The sequence below is a fragment of the Carlito syrichta genome, unplaced genomic scaffold (assembly GCF_000164805.1).
Source record: "Carlito syrichta isolate Samal-C Ts95f unplaced genomic scaffold, Tarsius_syrichta-2.0.1 Scaffold308396, whole genome shotgun sequence".
Classification (NCBI taxonomy): domain Eukaryota; kingdom Metazoa; phylum Chordata; class Mammalia; order Primates; family Tarsiidae; genus Carlito; species Carlito syrichta.
Window position 1 is genome coordinate 289675 of NW_007252492.1, and position 16093 is coordinate 305767.

Below are 16093 nucleotides of genomic sequence, written 5' to 3' on the forward strand. Positions count from 1 at the left end.
GCCCCATGGAGCCAGGTTGCCACGTGGCCAAGAGCACCAGGCTGAGAATTCCCAGCCCACAGCCCCTGCACAGTCCCATACATCACCAGCAACTGGAAATTGAAGCTTGTTTCTCAAATCAGGGCACTGGCAGGTCAGCCGCCTGACTCGGACAGAGTTGCCTCCTGCACCAGGCTTTTATCAGCTGCCTGGACACACTCAGACATGCGCCACGCTTGCGCTGGAACCGAACCAGTCCCGAAGCCACATCTCAGAGTAAAATAGAGCCACGTGCCCGGCTGCTGTCCTCAAGCACCTGCTATACGCAAGGCCTGGGCCAGGCTGTGGGTCACGGGGACAAACCCAAGAACTGCTGTTTTAACCAAAAGAATCTAGGTTAAATGGACACTTACTACATGCCACACATTAGTTCACGTAATCCACGGCCCAGATCATGCAATAAAGAATGTTATCCCAATTTTACGGATGAGAAAACTGAGGCACAGAAAGGGCAAGTGACATGCTGAAGGTCACACTGCAGGAAAGTGGCTTTTCAGGGATTGAAACCAAGGCCCCAGGTGCCAGGTTCAGTATCCTTCCCTCACTCCTGGGCCTACATCACAAAACTCTTGGTGATTGGATCACCCTCGGGTGATTCCAATAAGCTGATGGAACGTCAGGGGCCATTGGTCCATCTCTCTGCTCCTGCATGAAATGCTACAGCTGGAAGGAGCTGGAGCAGCCAGGGGGAGCTGGGAGCCAACACCTCATGAGTGGGTCTGGGGGAGGGGCCTTGATTTCTGTATGGGGGAGGGAAGAAGAGTCTGTAGAGGCCCATGGACCCCAAATGAGTGACCCTGCTGCCTCCAGCTATGCCCTAAAGATCTGGGTTCCAGTCTCAGATTCGTTGGTGACTCTTTCTGTATACCTGGAAAAGTTTTTCTCCTTCTCTGAGTCTCAGTTTCCCCATGTGTAACAGGTCTTGGGCTTGCGCTGTTGACCCTGGCCTTCATGGGTGGCCCCTTCATACCTGTGTCAGCTCACCACCCTTTCTATGGGTTCTCCCCCATTCCAGGCTTCATGGGTGGCCCCTTCATACCTGTGTCAGCTCGCCACCCTTTCTATGGGTTCTCCCCCATTCCAGGCTTCTCCAGTCCGGATGAGGAGCCCGGTGTGGTTAAAGGACAGGAACAAGGCCCAGGCCTGCCTGGGGCAAACGCTGGGGCTGCCGGATCCAGATCATTTCTAAGACTCAGCCACATTTCAAATCTATTCCTGTCCCCCAGTTGTGGCCTGCATCCAGCTGACTGCGTCCATGATGGATTCCTGAGCCGTGTGGTAGACTCCTCAGAGGAGCTTTAGTCTCTTGCAGGGTTCTCCAAATGCTCCCACCCTGGACTCAAGAAGATTTAGAGATGTCTGCAGGCCTTGTCAGAACCCGTAGGGCACACGTGCTTGGCTGGCTGTGTGAGCACCCACAGGGGTGTTCCATGTGCCTGTCTTTGTGTGCATCTGTGTGCTGTGGGCATGTGTGTGTGCTACATGCATATATGTATGTGCACAGGCAGAGGAGTATATGCCATGGATGAATCTGTGTGTGTGTATAGAGAAAAGAGTGTCTTACTCTAACACCCAAGTTGGAGTGCAGTGGCAAGATCATGGTTCACCATGGCCTTGACTTTCTAGGTTCAGGTGATTCTTTCACCTCAGCCTCCCAAGTAGCTGGGACTACAGGTGCATGCCACCACACCCAGTCAATTTTTTGATTTATCATAGAGACAAGGTCTGTGCTGTCCAGGCTGGTCTCGAACTCCTGGGCTCAAGCAATCCTCCCACCTCAGCCTTCCAAAGTGCTGGAATCACAGGTGTGAGCCACCGTGCCTGGCCTGGGTGTATTTTTAAATAGCCCATTCACCTTGTGGGTTTTCACTTGAGTCTGCCAGTGTCCCTGGACTGCCTGGAAATGGAATTTGAGGCACCACCTGGAGACACACCTGGGAACTCAACACTCCATTCTGATGGCCATTCTGGTAGATTGTCTTACACACACATACAAACATATCCGCACTCGTGGTTCTTTCAGCCCCTTGTATGTTATTTTAAATTAATGATTTTCATCTTGTGTGAATTATAAGCTTCTCGAGGACAGAGTCAATTCAGTTCATCTTCAAATTCTCCACCCCTGAATTGTACCCAGCACTTAGCACAGGAATCTAGACATGGGATTTGCTCGATTTTGCCACGTGTTCTGTTTTATAAGGGCAGGTTTGTGTGTACACATCTGTACCAGGGGGTAGCCCTGCATATGTGAGTCTCCCTGTGTGCACAGATGTGTGCCCATCTACCTACATGCCCAAATGCATGTGCACACACAGACGTGCACATCAGCTCACGTGACTGGCACATGCTTGTGTACACATGTCTTTGGGCACATGTTTGGGAGCTGGTTTTCCCATGTTGCATGTCAACCTAATGTATACTTGGGCATGGAGGGCATGGGCACTGGTGTGCACCCTGCAAATCCACTGATATGCACAAGCATGTTCACTCATTTAACGATTCATTTAGTTATCACTTGACAAATGTTTAATTAACTCCTTCGATGCACCCACCACTGTGCTATTGGGTGATTGGAATGAAGTTTCTGCTTCCACGTAGCATGCATTCTGGGGGGCGTACCCACATGAGACCTAGGTGCTGACATGTGTGCCTGTGGTAGTGTGTGTATGTGCATCTTCCCAGATGGAACTGGCACCTGAAGGTGCTGTGCTTGGCTGTCTGAGCCTCTGGTTCGTCATCTTCCAGGGTTCACCAAAGCCAGGGTGATCAAGCCTGTCTCCAGTCCCTGCTGGCTTAGGATGGGCTTGACCCAGTTACAAAGAAAAAGAACTCTGTCCTCCTCCTCCAGGGCTGGACCTGTGGGAGAGAGGACACTGGGTACCAGGGATCAGCCTTTGTGACCTGGACCTTGTCCCGGCTGTGAGCCCCTGGCCCATGGGTTGGCCTAGATGACTCCTCAGTGCCCAGGGGCAGCGAGGACTTTCCAGCCAGGCTGAGGGGCAGACCTGGGAGGTCAGCAGAACTTGCGGTGCCCACCTGGGCTCAAGAAGGAAGAAAGAACAGAGGCAGAGATGTCGTCCTCTCACGGGTCCTCCAAGGTCACCAGTACCCAAGTGGCATCGGCAAGGGCCTCTGGCCAAGACAGCACTCCTCCAGCAAGCTCCACTGTACAGGGGAAGGGCTGGGAGGAGACAGGGGACAGACCGGAGTCCCCCCAGTCAGGGCGACCCAGCCTGTCTCCAAACCCTGCTGGCTTAGGACAGGCCTGGTGCCAGCAGAAAGAAAACACAGGTGACAAAAGGTCCGGGCCCTGACCTCACCTGTGACCTCAGCCCAGCCTTGTTGCATGGCCTCGGCAGTGTCCGAGCTAAGTGGGGCAGGAGGTCTGGGTGACTCTGAATGCCGCCTGCGGGCCTCCGCCGTGGTGACTCACAACACCCCAGGACGTGGGCCACAGAGGGTGGAGTGGGGCCCGAGTCCAGGCACTGATGGATGTGAACACCCAGGAGGAACAGGAAACTAGGTCAGAGGGTTCCCACTAGAGAAGCAGGCATGTGTCCCAGGCCTGGCCCGAGGTGCTGCGGTAGCCATGCCTGTGCCCACGCCAGCCCCTCTGCCTGGTGTCCCCTCCCACTTACAGCTGCACTGTGAACATTTCCCAGTTGAAAATGCTCACGCCCACCAGTAAGTGGCGAACACAGAACACAACCCTCATCCTCCGTCAGGTCCTGGCTGTGCGTCTGCGCCCAGCCCCGCATGGCACTCCTCCCATCTCAGCGCCACACCCATGAGCTGCCCCAAGCCTGTCTTGCTGCCGGTGTGGGACCCAAGAGGACAGGGACCGTGTCCACCTTGTTTCACACTTCCCCCCGTGTTCACCGCATGGGTCTGGCTGACATGAGGCGCTCAATAAACATTTGCTGAGCACATTAATTAACCGCACCAACACGCTGGCAGTGAACACTCAGGCAGGAACATTCAGATCATTTTGTTTATTTCCTTAGACTCTGAAGTCATCTCCATGTTTTCTAAAGTGAGCATGTGTTGGTTTCACAACCAGACACTGCCACCCTCCCTCCCCCCCAAAAAAAGCTTTTAAAAACGGAATGAAGAACTTCTTCTCTTACCTCAAGGTCCTGCTCCCCAGATGGCCTCGGTGAGAGCCCGTCCGTCCTCCTCTGGGCTGTCTCAGCACCCGTTGTGGGCGTAGCCAGTTCACCGGGCAAGTTAGGAACCAGCACCAGCCGCCTAATCCTCAGGCCAGAGAGTCTCAGAATCTCGTATCTTTTCTCAGGGGCCTCCTTTTTGTTTGGTTTTATAGGTTTCTTTTTTTTTTTGAGTTGGAGTCTCACTCTGTCACCCAGGCTGGAATGCAGTGGCACACTCACAGCCACCCCAGCGTCGACCAGCTGGGATCTGGTGATCCTTCCACCTTAGCCTTCCAAGGAGCCGGAACTACAGGTGTGTGCTACTATGTCTGGCTGATTTTTTTATTTTATTGTAGAGATGAGGTCTCACCACGTTGCCCAGGCTAGTCTCGAACCCACAGGCTCAGGCAATCCACTTGCTTTCTCCTGAAGTGCTGGGATTACAAGCTGAGCCACCAACCCCAGCCTGTTTTATAGGTTTTTTAAGCCCTTGCTCTGCCATCACTAGCTCTGTGCTCTTGGGTGAACAACTCAGCATCTCAGTGCCTCAGTGTTCTCATCCTTAAAACGAGAGTACTAGTACCTAGCCCATAGGGTGGCTGTGACAATTCAGTGCCCATAAGGCACTTAGCACCATGCCTGCTGATGGTAAGCATGCAGCCAATGGCTTGGTTTGTCCTGATTTTTTGATCAAGTCCTTCTCACAAGCCAGACCACGTACTCGGCACATGACCTCACACTCAATGCTAGCAAGTCAGACTCCTGAATGGACCCCTTTTGCAGATAAAGAATCAGAGGCTCAGACAGCCAAATCGCTTTGCCCAGAGTCATACAGCAGGGGGTCCACAGCGGTGGGATTTGGACCTGGCTCTGATGCCTAACCTAGTGCTCCTGAGCTTTAAAATTCCATCTACGTGAGGCCAGGAGGAGGTATGTTTGAGCTACAGGACAATCTTGTGGGCCTGGGAAGGGCGGGGGCCAGGAGAGGAGACAGGAGAGAAGTTGAGCATGGACCTCCTTCCCCACACTCAGCAGGTGCTTGGCTGTCTGAGCCTCTGGTTCCTCGTCTGCCAGGAAGATTCACTGGACTTGAACTTCCTCATTCCCTCAGCAAGACCAGAGTTCAAATCCCAGCATGGGTTATTCCAACCTTCCCTCTATTCATTCACTTCTTTGTCTAACAATTACTTAAAGAGCACCTACTATGTGCTAGAGAGCATTCCAGGCAGGAGAGTGAACTAAATAGTGGAGTTTACACTCTAGAAGGGGGTCGTACAATAATTGCCTGAACAAGGCTGTGAGGAGACTTCTTCATTTAAGGAGCAGGTGAGCAGGGAAGACGGCCAGGGCCGGTACTCCATCTCCTACCGGTGTGGCCAGGAAGGACATTGTGAACAAAAGTCTGGAGGATGCAGAGGAGCGAGCCACGTTCATGATAGGGAAGAGGGTGCCAGGCAGAGGAAGTAGTCAGTGTCTTGTCCCCCTTATCCATCCCCTTCATCCAAACACGTCAACTTTCTGCCATCTTTTCATCCTTGCATAACGGTTGGAGATGATCATCTCTGATTCTCACAATGTTCTTTGATGCCGGTATTATGAAGATTCACCTTTCAGACATGAGAAACAGAGGCTCCAAGAAGCCATGCGGCTTTCCCATGGCCACGGGAAGACCGGCAGCCCCGGTCCCGTCCATCCAAGCTCCTCCTGTCCCCTGTGCTATCCCGTTTGCTGCCAGCAAGGAAAGTCTGAGACTCAGAGACCTACACTGAGTAGAGGGAGCCAGCACCGGGAGGTAATTGGGCTACAGTGAGGGGAAGATTCTGGAAGCAGACTCCTTGGGTTCCCATCCCAGTTCCCCCAGGTGCTGGCTGTGTGGTCTAACTCTCTGACCCTCCCGACCCTCCTCGGATGAATGAGACTGATCAGAGCCCTGCTCCTAACACCGTTGAAAGGAATCGTTCACTTACGAAAAGATTTGAAGGCTGAGCCTGGTAAATGTGATGTGTCCACAGGAGTGCGTTCTATGATGGGTTGGGCAGGGGGGAGCTCTGAGATCAACCACCCAGGGATTTGGGAAGCTGGACAATGACATAGTCCCACGTCAGCCCCGTCTCTGGCCCACACTGGGCCCTCTGTCTCAGGAGAGTGCTGATCCTGGCCTGTCGTTGGGGCTGGGAGAATGTTCCTGAAGGCTGAGGCCCAATGTGGGAAGAGGAGGGGCAGGGAAAGCCAAGGGGGTGGCGTGGTGGTTCCTCACTAATAGAAGCCCAGTGTTGTCCAGAGGTCAGAAAAGGCAGGGCCCCTCCCAGCCCCAGGGAGTGAATCACGATAGGTCTGAGCCAATCCCAGTAGTGACTGTGTTCTGTTGCGGGACAGAGGTTGAGTCGTGCAATTGTGGCTAGCAAAGCAAGAGGAGAGTTCTGCTCTGGAACTCCTGGGGAAGGTTTCCTTTCTCTTAAAAAGAAATGAGAAGCAAGAAGCAGGTTGTTCCTTGTCTCTTTGGAGCTGTTTGAGGCTGTGATGTTTGGAGCAGTGGCAGCCACCTTGTGACCATTAGGAGGATGGCAGAGAGAGGGAAAAGGAAGAGAACATGGCCTGAGGGATGTTGCTGAGTCCCAGAATTAAGTAACCTTGCTTCTGGAACATCTGATCCCATGAGACAGCACATTTTCTTTATTGCTTATGCCTATAGCCCTTGATTCTTCCGTTACTTGCAGCCTAAAGCATCTCAACCCACTCAGCATCTTGGCCTGACGTCTCTGACTGGCCCGGGTCCATGTGGGTACCCAGGCCAGGAATGGGGCCTGGCTTGGACCAGTGCCCTCTTCTGTGCATCCAAGGAGCTTCAGGCAGGTGGAAAGATCCCACTTCCACCTCCAAGATTCTCGATCCCAGGAATGAGTGTGGAGTCCAGGCAAATCACCTGCCTGAGCTAGAGAGGAGCTAAAGATGCCTCTCCAGTGGCCTAGAAGGTTCTGATTCTCAGCCTTATGTCTTTGAGAACTTGAAGCTCAAGAACCAACTCACTCCAGCCTTCCAGATCACACTGGGCTGGAACTGATTGTGCCTGTTTGGTTTCAAAGGAGAGTGGGGGCGGGGAACACAACTGGGCTTAGCTGCCCTAGTAAGGAGGAAACAAAGCAGCTACCTTGGTTGGAGGGCTGGAGAAGTCTTAGATGTCCCTCTGCTGAGGTTCCAGGATAATTAACTCATAAGGGAGTTCTTCATAAACTGTAACGTGCAGTCCACAGCCAGGTGTAGTGGTTCACACCTGTCATCCTAGCACTTTGGGAGGCTGAGGTGGGAGGATCACAGAAGCCCAGCAGGGTGAGGCTGCAGGAGCTGTGAGTGTGCCACTGCACTCCAGCCTGGGCAACAGAGTGAGACCCCGAAAAGAAAGGAAAAAAAAGTGTAAATCACGTGGCAATTGTTCAGGGTAACATGACCCTGGTACCTGATACATGATAGGTGCTCAATGTTTATTTGTTGGCTCTGCAAATGAATGAATGAGTGAATGAGTTATGACTGGGGTCATGAGTGAGTGAACCCTAGGGTTATTACTGCTGTGGACAGTATTAGTATTTACCCAAAAGTTGGCAGCTTAAGACAATATGCATTTCTTTTTTTTTTTTTTTAATTGGAGTCTCACTCCGTCGCCCAGGCTGGAGTGCACTGGCATGCTCATGGCCACCCCAGCATCAGCCTGCTGGGCTCCGACAATCCTTCCGCCTCAGCCTTCCAAGTAGCCAGAAGTACAGGTGTGCACTACCATGCCCAGCTAATTTTTGATGTATTGTAGAGGCCAGGTCTCGCCAAGAGCCCTTGCCAAGCTGGCCCTGAACAGAGGCATCAGGTGGGCACGGGGCCTCCTGCCTCTCACGCCCCTTCCCACCAGAGCCCCTTTCCGGGCTTGTGGCCCACACAGTCCCGCAGGACCTGAGCTCGGTTTCACGCTCTGCCGTCACTGCTTGAAATTCTTGATTTTTGGCACAGGACCCTGCAAACTATATAGCTGGTCCCACCTCCAGACATTGCTTCCTAGAGTCTGCATAGCCTTTCTTTAAGGTCAGGAGAGCAGGGGCTATAAGCCCCATTAGCAGATGAGAACACTGAGGCCCAAGATTAGATCTGAAGGCCCAAGAGAGTCAGGATCACACCCCCAGACTCCCCTTTAGCTTTGGTCACACTGTGGGGCACCCATCTCAGACCCAAAGCCTGACCCTGGGGGCACATGGAGGGACCACCCAGGGGAGAAAGTTGCTCCCAGGAGTCCCCCCTGCATTTTCATAGAGGTGAAGAAGCGACACCCCTGGGAGTGCTTGAACCCCAGCTCAGGGCCCCTCTTCCATCTCTTCCTTCACTTTACTTCAGGAAATTAGCTAGAAACCAACAGGGTGAGGCCATAACTTAAGGGATCCCGAGGCAGGTGGCCCTTGGGGAATAATGACTCGCGGGGGTCCTTATTTTCTTATTATCTCCTTATTATCTCTGGCCCTCCTGTCCCTTCTCACCTCCCTCTACACATGCCCTCAAACGATCCCTGGTGTGTCTCTGCCCTGGTGTCTTTTCCCAGTGGAGTACAGCCCCAAATCTGCTCCCTGCTGACCTCTGGGCCTGGGAATAGCAGGACGTCTGGGACAGAGATCAGAGGCTAGACGCCCTGGGCAGGTGTGCCCTCCTTCCCTGTGTCAGGGTATGGGAAAGGGTCGGAATCGAGAGTCAGGCAAACCTTGGGTGGGGTAGAATCCCAGCTCTGCCTCTAGTCAACCTGTGACCTTGAGTGTGTTTCATGACCCCTGGGGCCTCAGCGTCCACATCTGTAAAATCAGAGCAATCAAACCCGACTCTGGGTTACCATGAGAAGCACAGAAGTGCCTTGTGAACTGCCTTGTGGCTGGAGGGATAATTCGAAACCTTTCTGCCTATACTGGCTGGCTGTGCCCGGGGCACTGAGGGCATGGCTCTATCACCATCCTGAGCAGGCTGCCTGGCTTTGGGTCTGCCTCCTATCGGGCTGAGGACATCTGAAATGCAGGAAGGTGACTGGGTCTGGTCAGGAGCCAGGCTTCGAGCTGGCAGCTTGGTGCATGGTTGAGAGGCTGCTTTTGAGGCAGATAACCTGGTGGACATACCAACCCGGATACTCGTCCCCTGTAGGGTGGTCTACACCACAAGCCCAGCCTCTCTGCGTCCCAGTTTCCTCATCTGTGGCCGGATGTGCCCACCTCTTGCCTCACATCTCCTGCAGAGGTTGGTAGGCCCTGCCCCACCCTGGGCCTCCTAACAGGCCCATCCTGGCCCTGCCCCAAGTGCCTCCCTCTGGGAGGGGTTGACCCCCCAACCTGAAGCCCAGCTCTCGCAGCCCAAGGACGACACTGCTTTCCCCGCACAACATCTGGAATATTCTGCCAAAATTGCCACCAGGGACTCAGCCTCTTTCTCCACTTCCTGCCTCGGACACGTGCGCAGAATTCCCTCACCTTCCTGGCAATCCCTCCTGCGAACCACTTTCCCACAAGAACATCTACTCAGCTGCCACAGGACTGGCTTCTTAGCAGCTCTAAGGCGGCCTCTGCCCACACCCCCGTCCCCTCTGTCCACCTGTGGCAGGATGCGACATATGCTCAAATATATTTCTTATATGATTGAGTGAATAACCACAGAAAAACATGTAGCTGATTCGGGATCAGCAATTGGCCTCATGGCAACCCCTAACCCAGGGCAGGAAAGAAGTTGATAGCAGTTAAAGGTATTTCCTTTTGAAAGGCAAGTTGCAACTTTAAAGACCCGAGACTGGCTATTTCATGGAAATGGAAGAGAGTCTTATCTAAAACCCCCCTTCTGAAGTTGACGGTTTACAATCCTGCAGTTCCTGGAAACCATTCGTTCTTTTAAAAAAATCTGATTTTGCTAAGATTCCAAAGGAAGTATGTAATCACTCAACACGACCCCCCTCCCTTACCTAAATGAGGGTATAAGACCCCACGTCTCCTGTTCTGGGGTGATCGAGCTTGACTTGTTTTGTTTTTTTGTTTTTTTTTTGTTTTTTTTTTAGTTGGGGTCTCACTCTGACTGGAGTGCAGTGGCCGCTTCCGCCCACCGCAGCCTCGACCTGCTGGGCTCCGGCGATCCTTCTGGCTCCGCCTTCCAAGTAGCCGGAATTACAGGCATGCGCTACCATGCCCGGCTGATTTTTTGATTTATTGTAGAGATGAGGTCTCGCTGTCCAGGCGGGTCTCGAACCCGCGGGCTCAGGCAGAGCTTTGATTTGAATACATGAAATTTTCGGTCCGTTGTGCTAGCCAGCGTAATAAAGTGCCACTTCCTATAATAGTCTCGGTGTCACGATCTCTCTGTTTTTCCTACTACACACCCCCCAGCCCATCCCTTTCCCTCTCTCTCTTCTTTACACCCTCACCACGTTTGACCAATCAGAATCTATTCCATGTGGGGAAATTGAGGTTCGGGGGAAGGGTTGATTTTAGAAACTGCTGCCCAAGATTGACGTACAGCTCACATGGGACCGTGGACTAGGGAGCCCTGGCCAGCCCCCAGCAGGTGCTCGGCAGCTGTCTCTCTCCTCCCTTGATTCCCTCCTTGTCCCTCTGTCCCTCTGTCACCTCCCTCCCCCATCCCTCTCCTTGGCTGAACTCCAGGAAAGCCTCCTCTCCAATCCCCCCCCACCTCCTGCCTTTCAGTGGCCCTCTCAGGGGCCCCCACCCTACACTGTCTGGGTGTACCAGGAGAGCCCTCAGGGACCTGCCATCTCTAGCTACAGGGCTCAGGCCTGGTGGCGAGCAGTGGGCAGTGGGTGGAGATGGGCACCCTCCCTGGCCTCCAGCCTCTGCTCCCAGTTTCTAGGTCCCAGCCACCGTCAGCCCCCAGCCTGTCAATGGCCACTGTGCCTCCCCTCTGAATAAAGGCCCTTTAATTAGGATATTACAGGACGTGGGGCCTGTGGCAGCTTCTTGCTAGAAATGCCAGCAACAATCCTCCAGCCACGCGGGATGGACAGATTCTGTATTACACCCAGTGCTGCCACCTCCCACCACAGGCTCACCTCCAAATGAGATTTCTTTCTCCCTGAAGAAAACAATTTGGTCCTGCTTGCTTTTTCCTTTTTTTAAAAAAAGAAAAAAAAGAGAAAAAACTCTCCCCTGATTGTCAGGACTGAAAACACTTACTGGGGCCAGCTCATTGTTTTCAGATTCAATTGGGCCCAGGGAGATGGGGGAGGTGGGATGGCCCCCACCCTAGCCCTCCCCCCCCAGCCCTGTGGCTTGGCTGGGCTTGCCCTGCCTGGCAGGGCTCTGGGATCACTTTCGGTCGTGATGGTGATAATGATGACCATAGCTATGTGGCTCGGACATGAACACTTGTTACCTCCCTTGATCCTTACACAATCCAAGAAGTAACTATGCTGACTCCATTCAAGAATGAGGTCCAGAGAGGCTAGTAAGATTCTGACGGCAGCTGGTAAGTGAGCAAGCCCAGATGAAAATTAAGGCATCATTCATCTATTTGTTTATTTATAAGCGTCAGCTCCCATAGTGGCCACTTTCTTTGTTTTGTCTTTCTTTTTATTTACGTATTTAGAGACAGGGTCTTGCTCTGTCGCCCAGGCTAGAGTGCAGTGGTGTAATCATAGCTTACGGCAGCCTCTAACTCCTGGGCTCAAGTGATCTTTCTGCCTCAGTCTCTTGAGTAGCTGGGACTACAGGCACGGGCTCTGGCTGGTAGTGAACTCCTGTGCTCAAGTGATCCTCCTTCCTTGGCCTCCCAAAGTGCTGGGATTACAGGCGCAAACCACCACACTCAGTGAGTTATTCATCTACTACTCAACACTGTTTGGGTTCCTAGAAGGAGGTCAGTACATTCTGAGTTTCTGAGGAAATATGAGATCCTGGGACTCAGTTTCCTCAGCTTTCAAATGGGAACAACATCCTCCCTGCCTATGATACAGGGCTGTCGTGAACCTTTCCAGTAGAAAAAGGAAAGGAAAACTTTCTATAAATGACAAAGGGTTCGCCTGACATTCCCAAGCCAGCCAGGAGCCCAGTGCCCAGTGGGAGACAGGGCACAGGAAAAGGGTATTGTAGGGAGACTCAACACCCAATTGTCCCCCAGCCGGGTCTAGAGATAGCAATAAGAGAGAGCTGTTCTTACTGTCCAAGTGTTATAGATGCAATTAGGACAAATACATACAAATTTATTTTCAAATATGGCTGAATTCCTAGAAGCCTGAGACACTGGGTATTTTCTCAGCCAATAGATTTAAACGCATGACCACTGCCACAGCGGGGAAGGCGCCAGAGGAAGGCGTGTACTATTTAAAGGGGTCTTTGTTCCGGTCCAAGGCCTTCTAGAGGGGGCTTTGTGGCCAGAGGTGATTTTCCCAGCACCAGTGAGGAGCAAGTGAAGGGAAAAACACACTACCGGGCTGCTTGTATCCTGAGCAATCGGGCAGGGGGCCACGGGAGCCAGAGGGCACCTGTCCACGCCTTTGCTCACACTACCCCAATGTCCAGAATGCCCTTTGACCCTTGTCACCTGACAAGCTGCCACTCACCCTTCCAGGCCTGTGATGGAGAGTTGAGATGCCCCTCTCTGGGTCCCAGGATTATAACTGTAACATGGAGGATCTCTATGGCCTCTTTCTGCTCTAAAATTCCAAGCTTCTGGGCTTCTGGCTCTCACCCCTACCTACCTGAAAGGGGGGGCGGGGTAGGAGGCTGGGGGAGATATGGAAATCTCAGGGGAGGGCCTCAGGCATCTCCTCCAGACCCTGACCTGTTGCATCCAAAGGCGACATCCACATGGACATCACTAGGCCTGCTGTTTGGGGAGCAGTTACCTCACCACAGCCCTCACACAATGACTGGCCCCCAGGCATCAGACGGTGTTCAGACTCATGACCCTTTTGGCTACAAAGCAACAGTGACATGGCTTTGAAATCTAAATGAAAGAAACACAACAGAGACCCTCTCCCCTAAGGCTCACCTTGGCACCAGGATTTATTGCTTTCATTTTAATAGGTTAATTACTTTGACAGGTAGGTGTTTGAGAGGCTTCCTTCTCAGCACAGGGCAATCGCTGGGTGACCAGGCCTCCCCTGGCTGTGAACTCAGTGAGGGGTGGAATCAGGCTGGCCTTAATTACTTGGGGGAGGGGGCTGGGGGTGCACTAATACCTCAATGATGCTCTCCGAGCAGAGTGCTTTGGGGCTGTGAAAAGGCAGATCTTGGCGCAGGCAGCCAGACTGGATTTATAGCAGACAGCTGAACTCTGCCTCTTCCAGAGCCATCAGCATCTTCCTTCTTGCTCTTTACGGGTGGGGGTGGTACACTCTGATGGCCAGGGAGCTGAAGGGCCAGGGCTGTGCCGATGCCCCGGGGCCCACATCTCATCATTCATTCAACCTCTGGTTCAGAGCGCCAGGCCCAGGGCAGGCACTGTTCCAGGCACTGAAGATGTAGCAGCAGACACAGCAAACAACAATTCCTACCCTCATGCGCTTCCATTCTAGAGGGAGAGAGTCAATAAGCAAAGAAACCGGTTACCTATTGCACCTGTTCTCTCTTGCTGTGTAACAGATTATCACCAATTCCATGACTTTCAACACCACCCACTAATGATCTCATTGTTTCTGCATCCAGGAGTCCAGTCTGCCTAGAGTCTTACGTGGCTGAAATCAAGGTGTCAGCCAGGCTGCATTTCCTTTAGAGTTCAGGGTCCTCTTTCAAGTTCAAGTGGTTGCTTGGCAGGATCACTGCGGTCATTGGGGGCTACTCTTAACTGTTAGAGGCTGCTTTGGGGTCTGTACCAGGTGGCCCTCTCCATCTTCAAAGCCAGGAACAGAGAACGTCCCCCGCGTAGAGCTCTGAATCTTCCTCCAGGAGCCTGGTCCCTTTGGAGGGCTTATCTAACCAGGTTAGACTCCTGGGGGATATAGTCAGTCTCCCTTTTATAAGGTCGACTAGTGATTTGGGACCTTAACTACACCTGCAAAATCCTTTCACAGACCATCTGGACTCACGATTGGTCGCGTGGCTGGGAGAAGGTGTGTGTACCCCAGGGGGCCAGAGTCTGCCAGTGTCTTGAGCTCCACCTGCCCCAGTATGTCATATGTGAGGAGGCACAAGGTGAACTGAAGAGAAATTAAGCAGAAAAAGGGACACGGAGTGATGGGAGGGGGTTGCAGTGTTTAATATATGCTCAGGGAAGGCACTATCTGAGGAAAGGCTTCAACGGTGAGGGAGCTTGTCACGGGGCTCTGGGGAGTGGGCACCAGGCTGAGGGAACCACAGGTGCAAAGACCCCAAGGCAGCTCATGAGAGTAACTGATATGGTCCATGGAGCACATGGCTGCTCTCTCGCTCGCCAATGAGAACCGAGAGGCAGGGAACTGGGAGGAAAGACATTTATTTCTGAATTCGGAATTCCCGGAGACAAGGCCAGCTCCGCTATTCGGATTTTACAGTTTGTATTTGTAAGCATAAGCACTGAGGTTTGCTATCGATTAGCATCAAACTACGTAACGTACAAAATGTTCTGTAAGATTTCAGCTACAAGTCATTGCCTTGCTAAGCTGTGGTGTGGCCATGTGCTCTTTGAGCTATGGTCAGGTCATGTTTTCTTAAGCTTTGGTCCCCTCCCCTACCTTGGGGAGGTGAATCTCCTCTTTCTTTCTCTCTCCGATTTGCTTTCTAAATAAACTATATTTTTTAATCTAAAAAAAAACCAAAAAGATTTCAGTTACAATTGTGTTTCATCAGGAACGCTCATTGTTTGCTTGTTCTTGTTACCTATTACAGGGAACCTGTAATTTTCACTTATCAGTAACTTCAAACAAAGGAGTCAGTGGAGCTTGCTACAAAGGAAAACATCATTCATTGTGATACATCATCAGCCAATGGGTACAACAAAACAAGACAGTATACAGGTAGGTTATGGTTTCAAGATTAATATAATTGTATTTCTAACTTTAACTACTGACCATAGAAATGAAAAAGAATCTGGCCAGGCTCAGTGGCTCAAGCCTGTAATCCCAGCACTTTGGGAGGCCAAGGTGAGGGGATTACCTGAGCCCATGGGTTCGAGAACAGCCTGGGCAACTTGGTGAGACCTCATTTCTACAATAAATCCAAAAAAGAATTATCCAGGCATGGTAGCATGACCCTGTATTTCTGGCTATTTGTAAGGCTGAGGTGAAAGGATTGCCTGAGCCCAGCAGATCGACGCTGGGGTGGCCATGAGTGTGCATGCCACTGTACTGCAGCCTGGGCAACGGAGTGAGACTCCAACTCAAAAAAAATGAATAAGAATCTATTTTACTAACTATTTGACTACAGCCATAGGTTCACTGACTCGTTCTGTTCCAGGGAGGGTCGGCAGCCTTAAAATTCTAAGGAATGCAGGTATGTGCAGGGCAGTAACCCTAAGCTACCAAACATTATAACAATCATGAATTAGTAGTAGTGGGTCTCTTCATCATTTCTCCACTGTCAGTTAAAGCCATGATATCCATCATGGAGTCATTTATGTTTTGCTGCTTCAGCCTGAACACGCGAATGGCTTCTTCCCGCTGATGCTTTTTGTGGATGAGAAACTGGTTTACAAGCTTAGGAATCCCGGCAATGCCTCCCATACAAAGTGTGAAGGCGACATATATTAAGACTTCGATTATTAACATAGTTAGGAGGCGCTTTCCTATTCCTGATAGAATACCAAGAGAAAATGTTTGAGAATCAGCCGGGCTTGGAGGCTCAGTCTATAATCCCAGCACTTTGGGAGGCTAGTGGATTGCCTGAGTCTGTGGGTTCAAGACACAGCCGGGCAACTTGGCGAGTCCTCATCTCTACAATAAATCAAAAACTAGTCACCATGGTAGCATGCGCCTTAGTTCC